The sequence below is a fragment of the Chrysochloris asiatica genome, unplaced genomic scaffold (assembly GCF_000296735.1).
Source record: "Chrysochloris asiatica unplaced genomic scaffold, ChrAsi1.0 scaffold00011, whole genome shotgun sequence".
NCBI classification, from domain to species: domain Eukaryota; kingdom Metazoa; phylum Chordata; class Mammalia; order Afrosoricida; family Chrysochloridae; genus Chrysochloris; species Chrysochloris asiatica.
In genome coordinates, this window is record NW_006408529.1 from 22,525,343 (window position 1) to 22,536,735 (window position 11,393).

At 36.8% G+C, this 11,393-nt stretch overlaps 1 pseudogene; it reads right to left on the bottom strand.

Annotated features, from left to right (window-relative positions):
- Nucleotides 1-4,234: 4,234 nt before the first annotated feature.
- On the bottom strand, nt 4,235-5,032 carry LOC102825798 (annotated as a pseudogene).
- Nucleotides 5,033-11,393: the final 6,361 nt, after the last annotated feature.

An 11,393-nucleotide genomic window follows, 5' to 3' on the forward strand; every position in this document is an offset into this window, starting at 1 on the left:
GTAGTGAGGTTGGCCCAGGATCGGACATTGTTTCGGATGTGCATGAGGTCGCAATGAGTCGGTTCCGACTCTATGGCACCTGACAACAACACCTCCACTTTACCAAACATGATATCCTTCTTCAGTGACTTGTCTCTACTGATAAGATGTGAGAAGTATGAGAGATGAAGTCTGGTCATCCTGGTTTCTGAGGAATACTCTAGCTGTACTTTTTCCAACACAGATTTGTTTATTCTTTTGGTAGTCTATGGTATTTTTTAATATTCTCTTCAAACACCATAACTCAAATGCATCAATTCTTCCACAGTCTTCCTTATTCACTGTCCAACTTTTGCATACATATGAGGCTATGGAATACATTATGACTTGGGTCAGGTGCACCTTACTCCTCAAAGTGACATATATGCTCTTCAACACTTTACAGCATTTGATTTCTTGACTGCTGCTTCCATGAGTGTTCATGGTTGATCCAAGAAGAATGAAGTTTTTGACAGTTTCAACCTTTTCACCATTGATATGAATGTTGTTTATTGTTCCAGTTGTGAGGATTTTAGTTTTGTTTTGTTTTTTGTTTTTAATATCAAGATGTGGTCTTTGATCTTCATTAGTAAGTATTTAAAGTCCTCTTCACTTTCAGCAAGCAATGTGCATATTACACATTGCTATTAAGTCTTCCTCCAATCCTGATGCCACTTTTTCTTCATATTATCCAGTCTATTGGATCATATGCTCAGCATGCAGGTTGAATAGTATGGTGAAAGAATACAACCCTGGCCCACACTTTTCCTCATTTTAAACCATTCAGTGTTCCCTCATTCTGTTCATGCCACTTGAAACATTCTTCTCCAACACCATAATTTTAATGAATTTATTATTTTATGTTTTTCCCTTTTCATTGTCCAATTTTCAATAGTAAGTATTTTTATTTACTTCTAGCAAGCATGGTTGTAACATCTGGGTTTTCAGTTTGTTAATGAGTTTTTTTTTTTTTTTTCATACCTGATGCCATGTTCTTCCTCATACAATTTAGTTTCTAAGATTATTTGCTCAGTATGCATATTGAATAAGTATGATGAATGAATACAAGCCTAGTGCATACCTTTCCTGATTTTAAAACATTCAATATTCCCTTGTTCCATTTGAATGACTGGCTCTTGTTTTATGTACCACTCCCTCATGGTCATAATCAGGTGTTCTGAAAAAATGATTGTTCCCAATATTATCCATAACTAGTCATGATCCACACAATCAAAAGTCTTTGCAGTGTGTCATCAGTTAAAACTCCCAGTCACTCCTTGGAAACCCTACAGTGTTGCTATGACTTGGAACTGACTCTACAGTATTTGAAAACAGCAAGTACCATGGACTGACAGAGAACATGTGTTAAAAGGAAGTACAACCAGAATGCTCCTTAGAAGCCAGAATGGAAAGTCTTCATCTTTTATACTTTCGATATGTTATCAGGAGGATCAAGTCCCTGGAGAAGGACATCATACTAGATAAAGTGAAGGATCAAAGACAAATGGGAATACTGATAATGAGATGGATTGGCATAGTTGCAACAGCAATGAGCTCAAGCTTAACAACAATTGAGAGGACAGTGCAGGACCAGGCAATGTTTCTATTCTTTTGTGCATACAGTTGCAATGGGTCAGAACTTGTTTTATGGCCCCTACCAACATGGCATCTATTAACAACTATAATATTCATAGATGCATAGCTAGACATACACAAGTTGAATGGGTGTGTGAGGGACAGTGGGAGTGTACCTATAAAGATATGTAGGTTAGACAGAGGATATTTTACCTATGCTGCAAACATATCCATGAATGTGGTGGAGAATTAAGGGAGCAAAGACATAAAAACATCTTAGATATAATCAAACACCTTGAAGGAATAGTTTTCTGGGCTTGGGGCTCAGAAACATAGTCTTGGAGACACGATAGTCAATTGACATAACATAGTCTACAAAGACAGTGCTCTACATTCTACTTTAATAAGTAGTGACTAGAGTCTTAAAAGCTCATGAACGAATAGCCATTTAAGGCTAAAAAATTGGTATCTCCATGTTTGGAAGAAAGAAGAGAGATGAAAATAGAAGACACATGGAAACAATCATTTTAATGAATTAATGGGCTATGTGAACATCAGCCTCCACAACCCTGATACTATGATAATTAAATGATGCCTGGCTACCACTACCAACTGCTCTGAAAGAGATCCTATTACATAGTCTTAGTTGTTGTTGTTAAGTACTGTAGAGTTAGTTTGACTCATAATGACCTATATAGTTTTCTGAAGGACAGTTGATGACATTAAATCATCGACATTGCTGGTCAATCCAGTTTTGTGGTCCAATGCTTATCCTACAGTGTCACCAGTACTCTAAGTTTAAAGTGAGAGAGAAAATGTGGAATAAAACTCAAAATCATAAAAGACACCAGGTTTCCTGGTTGAATAGGGACTGGTGGGCCTCCTGAGATTATAGTTGTTAGTCACCCTTCAGCTCTAGAAATAAGCTCACCCTCATGGCTTGGTTTTCAACCAAAAAGTATGTCTATGGCGGAAACAATAAGACTAGTTAGGTATGAACAATTTAGAATAATCAAACGTTGCATATCAAAAGGGTAATATTTACCCAAGGGCAAGCCCTGGTGTGGCATTGTAGGATAAGCACTGTACTGGTAACCACAAGGTTGGCAGTTCAAATCCACCAACTGTTCTCAGAAGCCGTATACAGGGACACTATAAGTCAAAACTGATTCAGTGGCACACAACAAAAACAACAAGTTCTGAAGGTTTATAAAAGAAGAAGAAAAGGAAACAGGAATCATAGGGAAAAAGTCAAATATGTGATATTACTGTATGGGGATTCAATCAGTGAATGAATTAAAAGGTGTATGAATTGTTGAGTAGAAAACTAATCTGCTCTTAAAATTTCAGCCAATTCATAATGAAAAGGTTTAAAAAAATAGAAAGTAAACAATCTATCCATAATTCAACATTAAACAAAAAAAGTTTTATAACCTTGAAACTTCATGGGGAACTTCTATTCTGTCTAATGAGAGTCTCTTTGAGTCAGAATGTTACTAAGTGGCAATGGGTTTGGTTTTAGTGTAGTACTTTAGAGTGGGATAAATAGAATTAAATAAGATGGTTTGAACAGAATAAATAACTAAGTGATGAAATATGGCAATTTACAGAGCAGAGACAAATGCTTAGGCAAAATTTAGTTTAATCAGAAAATTTCTACTCCCATTTGTCACAATTTATATTCTTTATGCTTTCAGACTCTGCTATTTTTGCTTTTAAAAGGCTTGTCTCTGAAAACAAATTGTTTCTCTTAAAACTGTCTTAAAATAACTGTATGTTATTTTTAACAGTCATTTTTTTGAAGAAATTAGTTTTATTATCATTCCAAAAAGATAAAATATAATCAAATGACACAAAAGGTGTGCCTATATACCATGGACATGTCAAATGATTATTTAAAGGCATTTTCATATTAAACATATTTAATGAATAAATATTAGTATAACTCATCAGATAAAGGAATTACAGAAATGCATGTAAAAACTTGATATTTTATTAAATGGACACATATGTAATGGACACATATGTAAATACAAACAATGGAAATCATGTGTTTAAAATTTATTCATAGTCAAAGTTTAATGACTATTTAAAATATTAAATAAATCATAATATTAGAAAATATATGCATCCAACAAATAGCCCTAAGTCTTAAGCAAAAAAACAAGACTGGAAATCAAATTGAGGGAATAAATGATGGATTATCTTTAGCAAAATTTCCTTGCATGTGATATTAATGATTTTGTCCCATGATTTTGCTTTCCATTGGGTCATCTGTCTTTGGAATGGGCACAAATATGATCTTTTCTAATCAGTTGACCAAGTAACTGTCTTCCAAATTTCTTGGCATAAATGAGTTGCTGCCTCAAATGCAGCATTAATTTGTTGAAAGACTTCAATTGGCATTCCATCAATTCCTGGGGCCTTGTTCTTTGCCAATGCCTTCAGTGCACATTGGACTTCTTCTTTCTGTGCCGTTGGCTCTTGATCATATGCTACCTATTGAATGGTTGGACCTCAAACATTTCTTTTTAGCACAGTAACTCTGTGTATTCCTTCCATCTTCTTTGTGTGTGTGTTTAAGTGTTTAATATCTTTAATTATGTAAAGATTTGTTCACTCATATCATCTAGAGAACATTTCACCCACTGCTCTGCTTGGCAGCCAGTCTCTTATTTCTCTCTTCAGCAATGGTAAGGTGGATACCTTTTCCTCGGGAAAGAGAAATTCATGATTTGTTGGATTTATTGCCTTTGCCAATAACAAAAATGTTGGAAAGTTGGGTGACAAAGCTGTTGCCATTGGCATCTTTCACATGAAGCACATCAAAAGAGTCAGGATGTCTCTCTCTGTTAGTGATCACACCAATTCTTCCCAGGTTGTCACCTCCAGTCACAATATATAGGTTATCAGTGTGAAACTTGAAGAAATCAGTAATCTTTCCAGTCTATAAATCAATCTCAATGGTATCATTCACCTTGATGAGGGGATCAAGGTAGCGTATGGTATGAGCATCACAGGTCACCAGATGGGGAATTCCTTTTGTGCCCACAAAGACCTTTCTTACTTTGCACAACGTGTACTTCGCCTCCTCAAGTGTAATACAATGAACAGCAAATCGACCCTTGGTGTCATAGACCATACAGAAATTTTCTCCAGTTTTGTCATTGCTGATAACATCCATAAAACCAGCAGGATATGTTATATCAGTTCGGACTTTGCCGTCAATCTTAATGAACCGCTGCATACAGATCTTTTTAACTTCATTTCCTGTCAGGGCATACTTAAGTCTGTTCCTTAAGAAAATGATCAGTGGGAGGCATTCTCTCAGCTTGTGGGGGCCAATGGATAAGCATGGAGCAAATACACCAGTTTGTCCAGCATCCAATGCTTTGGGACAGCCTCACACTTTAAGGTGTTTCTTGGGACCACAAGCCATAGCTGCGCCGACCAGGAAAGAAGGCTCCTTCCATCTTCTTTTGATGGTTTCTGAACCATTCAATATTTTACCCAAACAATATTGAATGACTGAGTATTCTGGAACACTTACTTGTGCTCATGAGGAACCTGTACCTGGACCTGAACCTGAACCAAGAAGTAATGATTTGAACATAACAAAGAGATATTGTATGGTTTAAAATAAGGAAAGGTGTGTGCCAGGGTTGTATTCTTTCATCACAGTTATTCAATCTGTATGCTGAGCAAGCAATCTGGGAAGCTGGATTATATAAAGAAGAACATGGATTAGATGAAGGTTCATTAACAACCTGTGATATGTGGATGATACAGCCTTGGCTGCTGTAAGTGAAGAGGTTTTAAAATACTTACTGATGAAGATCAAAGACCACAGCCTTCAGTATGGGCTACACATCAATGTAAAAAAACAAAAATCCTCAGTCTGGACCAATAAATATCATCCATATAAATGGAGAAAAGAGTGGAGGTATCAGAGATTTCATTTTGCTTGGATCAACCATCAACACTTGTGGAAGTAGCAGTCAAGGATATTGCATTAGGCAAATCTGCTGCACAAGAATAAAGTATTCAAGAACAAAGGTGGACTAAGGTGTACCTTGACCATGGTATTTTCAATAGCCACATATGAATGTGAAATTTGGACCATTAATAAGGAAGACCACTAAAGAATTAATGCATTTGAGTTATCATGTTGAAGATTATTAAAGATTCTAAAAGAACAAGCTATTCTGTGTGGAAACAGTAAACAGTAACCAGAATGCTCCTTAGAAGCCAAGATGGCCTGACTTTGTCTTTCATACTTTGGACATATTGTCATGAGGGATCAGTCCCTAGAGAAGGACATCATGTTTGGCAAACTGCGGGACAGATAAAAAAAAGGGACACTCCCAATGAGATAGATTAGTACAGTGGCGGCAACAATGGGCTCAAGCATAGCAGCAATTGTGAGGGTGGCACAGGAGGGGGCGATGTTTCATTCTGTTGTGCATCAGGTCGCTATTAGTCAGAACCAACTCAATGGCACTTAACAATAACAAAAACATCTAGAGATATTTCTTAGGAAAGGTTCAGCTTTATTTCCCAGAATTCTTTCATCTCAAATATATCCAAGAAACTTCTTGGATCATAAAAATATGGTATTGATAATACATACATTTCATAATGTTTAATTTATAATGTGCTTTGACACATTATAAATCATTATGAATTTTGAAATGTTAATTTAAGCCTCACTTGTGTCTTTTAAAATAGAACGTGTACCTTATTGACATAGTGTACAAATTCAAAAGAAAGACTCCCAACGAGATGGATTGGCACAGTGATAGCATCAGTAGGCTCAAGCGTAACAATTGTGAGGATGTTGCAGGATTAGGTAGTGTGTCATTCTGTTGTGCATAGAGTTGCTATGAGTTGTAACCAACTGAATGACACCCAACAAAAATGGCAATATTATGTATCTTTATTTGATATAAAGAAACAGGCTTTAGAAAATATTTTGAATGTCCATATTTATATCTCTCAAATGTTCTTGCTTAAACTATTTTTGGATTCACATCTTTGAAAATATTTGAAAAATTTGTATATAAATATGGTAGGGTAACAATGTTCAAAGCATCATGAAGACCTTCATCAATGAAACCTCTTAAGGTTGAATAAATACACACTTCTTCAAAGAGTTACAGATCTGAAAGAAATATTGTAATGTGGTTGCATCATGTTGGTATTACTTGGTTACATCAGAAAGCAATTAAAAGACTGGAAATGTTTCTACTTCAAATACATTTTCAACTTAATATTATTCTTAAGTCTTCATGTACAGAATTTCATCTCCCTATTTATGTTTTGCATTACACAATTTACTGTAAGCCATAAATTCTCCTTGAGAAAGTAAACTCACATTTCTTTTAGAAGTTCTGATAAAGAAAAAAGCTGTTGACCCCAAACACAAATATGAACTGTGTATTCCAAAGCTTGAGTCTTCTCCATTAAAAAAATCACTGTGATTTTGCCAATGGCTTCTTTTGAAAAAATCTGAACTCTTCAGAAATTTCTCCACGAGGCACAGTCAGTAAAACTTTAAATAGCTACCCTGTAAGAAAAGAACAGTATTTAATAGCCACATGGAAGACACATTTACTGGAAAAAGGAGAGACAGAATCAATCTGATCTGTACCCGGTTTGACAGAACTGCCATGAAATTATCAACTAAAGGCAAACATAGTGTGATTGAAGTACTGAACACTGATACTGGAGAACACAGTAGGGTGATACTGAGATTGAAGAAAAGAAGGTAATTTATACTCTCTGTTCAGATAAAAAGCTTGAAAGAAGCATGTCATAGGGTTCCAGAATTACTGACTGAGAGTTAAAGAAAAAATTAGAATGAAAAAGAAACTGAGAAATCCAATTTCAAGGACAAAAGTAAACAATAAAGGAACTTTTCAGTACACCATATTTTCATTAAATTTTTTTTTTTTTTTGCTGTTATTTTAGAAAAAATTCAGGTGAAAACAAATTTCCTTACAATCTAGTGCATTGGGATATTAACATTACTTTTGCTTGATATGTTAAGAATGGTAAAAAGGGGGATCATAGCTAAAGATCGGAATGCCTATTATACTATGGAGAATACATATTTTTAAGGGAATAATATCATTATTTATTGTTGCTGTTGTTTAGTGCTGTTGAGTTGGCTCCAACTCATAACAACCCTGTATAGAGTTTCAGAGTAGGTGCTGGTGAGCTTGAAATGCCAACCTTACAGTTCAAACAGACCTTGTAATCCAGTGAATTAACCTGCAGCGACACACCAGGACTCCATGGAATATCATTTAGAAGCCATCAATCATAATTCAACAGAAACTCATTTATTACTGCTGATCTTCATACATTTAAACCTAATTGGTAAACTTGTAGAATATGTATTTGTTGCAAGATGATTTTTCGTGAGTGATGTTTATTTAATAAATCCAAAATAGAGGAGGCACTAGCATCAAAGGCAGTTTCCTTTCTTATAGTTAATTTATCTTCTGTGCTTTGTAATTCAGCCTCTGTGAAAGGCCAACATTAGGCAACACAGAGATAAGTGCACAGAACCCTACACAACCTTTTACTCTCATCTATAATCACTTAAGGAACTTTCCACATCACACTATGCTCCTAATGACTGGGTTGTTTTCTAACTTCAGAATGATTTCAATACCACTGTCATATACTCTCTTTCTGTGAGCTTTTCAATTGTTACAGCTTACTTGCAATGACATGCTAATCTATCTAATTGTAAATCTCTTAGTGTGGAAAATTTTACATTCTTGTTGGATTATACAATTTATTCTCTGCACTAAATCACTAAAATCATTAAGTGAAAGGTTTGTTTTGACTTTAATTTCATTTTGTTTTATATTTTTGATTTTGAAAGTTTGGAAAGTAATTGTGAAGCATAACATGTTCTCTTCACCAAATAGGCCACCCAACACCTGGCTTATTTCTTTCAGAAATACTGAGCATTGTCACAATGGGCCATGGTTTTTATCTATTTTTGCCAAATAAGTGAAAATGAATGATTAGGTGACACAGTGTACAAATTCAAATTGTGTCTTAAGAACTTTGTGGGAATGATAAAAACTTAACTACAGTAGAGTGGCAGCATTAGTGGGCTCAAGCATGATAAAAACTGTTAGGTTAGGACCGGGTAGTGTTTCATTCTGTTGAGCATAGTCGATATAAGTCAGTACTGACTCAATGGCACCTAACAGCAACAACAACACAGCTATGAAGGTGAACACAACATAGTTGGGAAACGTGACTCAATGACAAACACCTACATCCTCTCCCTGCACAGATTCCCCTTATAAAATGCTTCATAAAATCACACATCCATCAACACACATCCACAGATACATTCTCCCAACATGACCAAAGGAGGATGACCTGACTATAATCCAGATCAATTACTTATCTTTATACTCATTTGAACTTTTTCATGGATATCAATTTTTGACAATTATCAGGAACTATCAAATGAAAATCCTTTTAGATCTGAGATCTTGAAATCTCCAAGAAGGAGATCTAACAATAAGAGAGTTAGGTGTTAAATGGTGGAAATGATTAAATTAGTTCATGATTATTATAGGTTACAGTCTTAGTCTAAGGAGCTCTGGTACCGTAATGGTTACGAATCGGGCTGTGAACCTCAGGGTCAGCAATTCGAAACTACCAGCTGTTCTGTGGGAGAAAGATGAGGCTTTCTGCTCCCGTAAGGATTTACAGCCTTGGAAACCCTGTACAGGGTCGCTATGAATTGGAACTGACTCCACGGCACATAACAACAGTCTTAGTCTAGGTTCTCTAGAGATGCAAAATGAGTGAGGCTTATATTTATAGAACTGGGTGTGGTACTATTGGTTCTTTTGGCAGCCCGTGGCACTTTCAATATTCTCCTCCAACACCATAACTCAAAGGCATCAATTCTTCTATGGTCTTCCTTATTCGCTGTCCAGCTTTTGCATGCATATGAGGTTATTGAAAATATCATGGCTTGGGTCAGGCTCACCTTATTCCTCAAGCTGACATCTTTGCTCTTCAACACTTTAAAAAGGTCTTGTGCAGCAAATTTGCCTAATGCAATATGTTGTCTGCTCTCTTGACTGCTGCTTCCATGAGTGTTGATAGTGGATCCAAGAAGAATGAAGTCCTTGACAACTTCAATCTTTTCTCTGTTGATAAGAATGTTTATTGGTCCAGTACTGAGGATTTTTGTTTCCTTTACATTGAGATGTAATACGTACCGAGGGCTATGCTCTTTGATCTTCATCAGTAAATGTTTTAAGTCCTCTTCACTTTAAGCAAGCAAGGTTGTATCATCTGCACATCGCAGGTTGCAGATGATATAGATCTGTTTTGGAAGAAGGGCATCCAGAGTGCTCCTTAGAGGCCAAGATGGCCAAACTTTGTCTCTCATACTTCGGACATATTGTCAGGAAGGACCAGTCGCTGGAGAAGGATATCATGTTTGGTAAGGTGGAGGGTCAGAGAAAAAAAGGAAGATTTCCATCCAGGGAGATGGATTGGCAAAGTGGCAGCATTGATGGACTCAAGCATGGCAACAGTACTGAAGTTGGCCAAGGATTGGGCATGTTTCTTTCTGCTGTGCATAAGGTCGCTATGGATCAGTACCAACTTGATGGCACCTAACAACAACAGGTGTGGTACTGTAGGATAAGCACCCTTGTCTGCTAACCACTAAGTAGTCAGTTTAAACTCACCAGGTATTCTTGGAAATCTTATATACAGGATTATTATGAATCAGAACTGACTCGATGGGACACAACAACAATGAGATAAAGACAGAGTGATTTACTTCAAGGAAATTCCTCACACAGTTGAGCAGGTCTCAAGTCTGTGGGTCAGATGCCACGTTAGTATTTTCTCTGGACTCATGTAGCTTCAGAGGATGATGAACTCAAGATCAGCAGATCAGAGAGCAAGGTGCTGACTCAGGAACTGTGAAGACTGATAATTCCAAAACTGGCAGTAATACAGCAAGCCACTGGCTTAAGTCTCAATAACCAAAGGCCAGATGATGATGACCCTGATGCAGGATATAGAGGGAGCTAAAAGACCACTGGGAGTCCTGGTGTGGCTCTGTGGGTTAATGCACCAGACTGCAAAGCTGTTTGAATTGCAAAGCCGGTTGTTCAAGCTCACCAGTCGCTCCTCAGAAACCCTATACAGGGTCACTATGGGTCAGAATGGACTCGGCAGCACTTAACAACAAAAGGCCATTGAGTTTTTCCTGAATGTTCATAAACCCAAGGAATCAATCTTTCAACTGGTTGGTTGCTGTGATAGTTAATGTTTTCTCTCAGCATGCTTGCCCAGGATTCTCAATGGTTTAGCAATTAAGATGCAGTTATCACTTCTATAATGACTTCTAATATGATGCAATAACCCCCATGATGTCATCTGATGTGATGAGCCCTCATCTGAAATAAATAAAATTTGGTACCAAGAGTGCAGTGCTGCTCTAACAGATACCTAAAATGTGGATGTGTTTTTTTAATTGGTTAATGAGCAGAGACTGGAAGAACATTGTTGTTGTTAGATGCCATTAAGTTGGTACAGACTCATAGGGACCTTATACACAGCAGAATGAAACACTGCCCGATCTTGGGCAAACCTCACTACTGTTGCCATGCTTGAGTCAATCGATGCTGTCACTTGGCCAATCCATCTCATTGGGGGTCTTCTTCTTTTTCTCTGACCCTCCACCTTACCAAACATGATATCCTTCTCCAGCAACTGGTCCCTCCTGACAATATGTC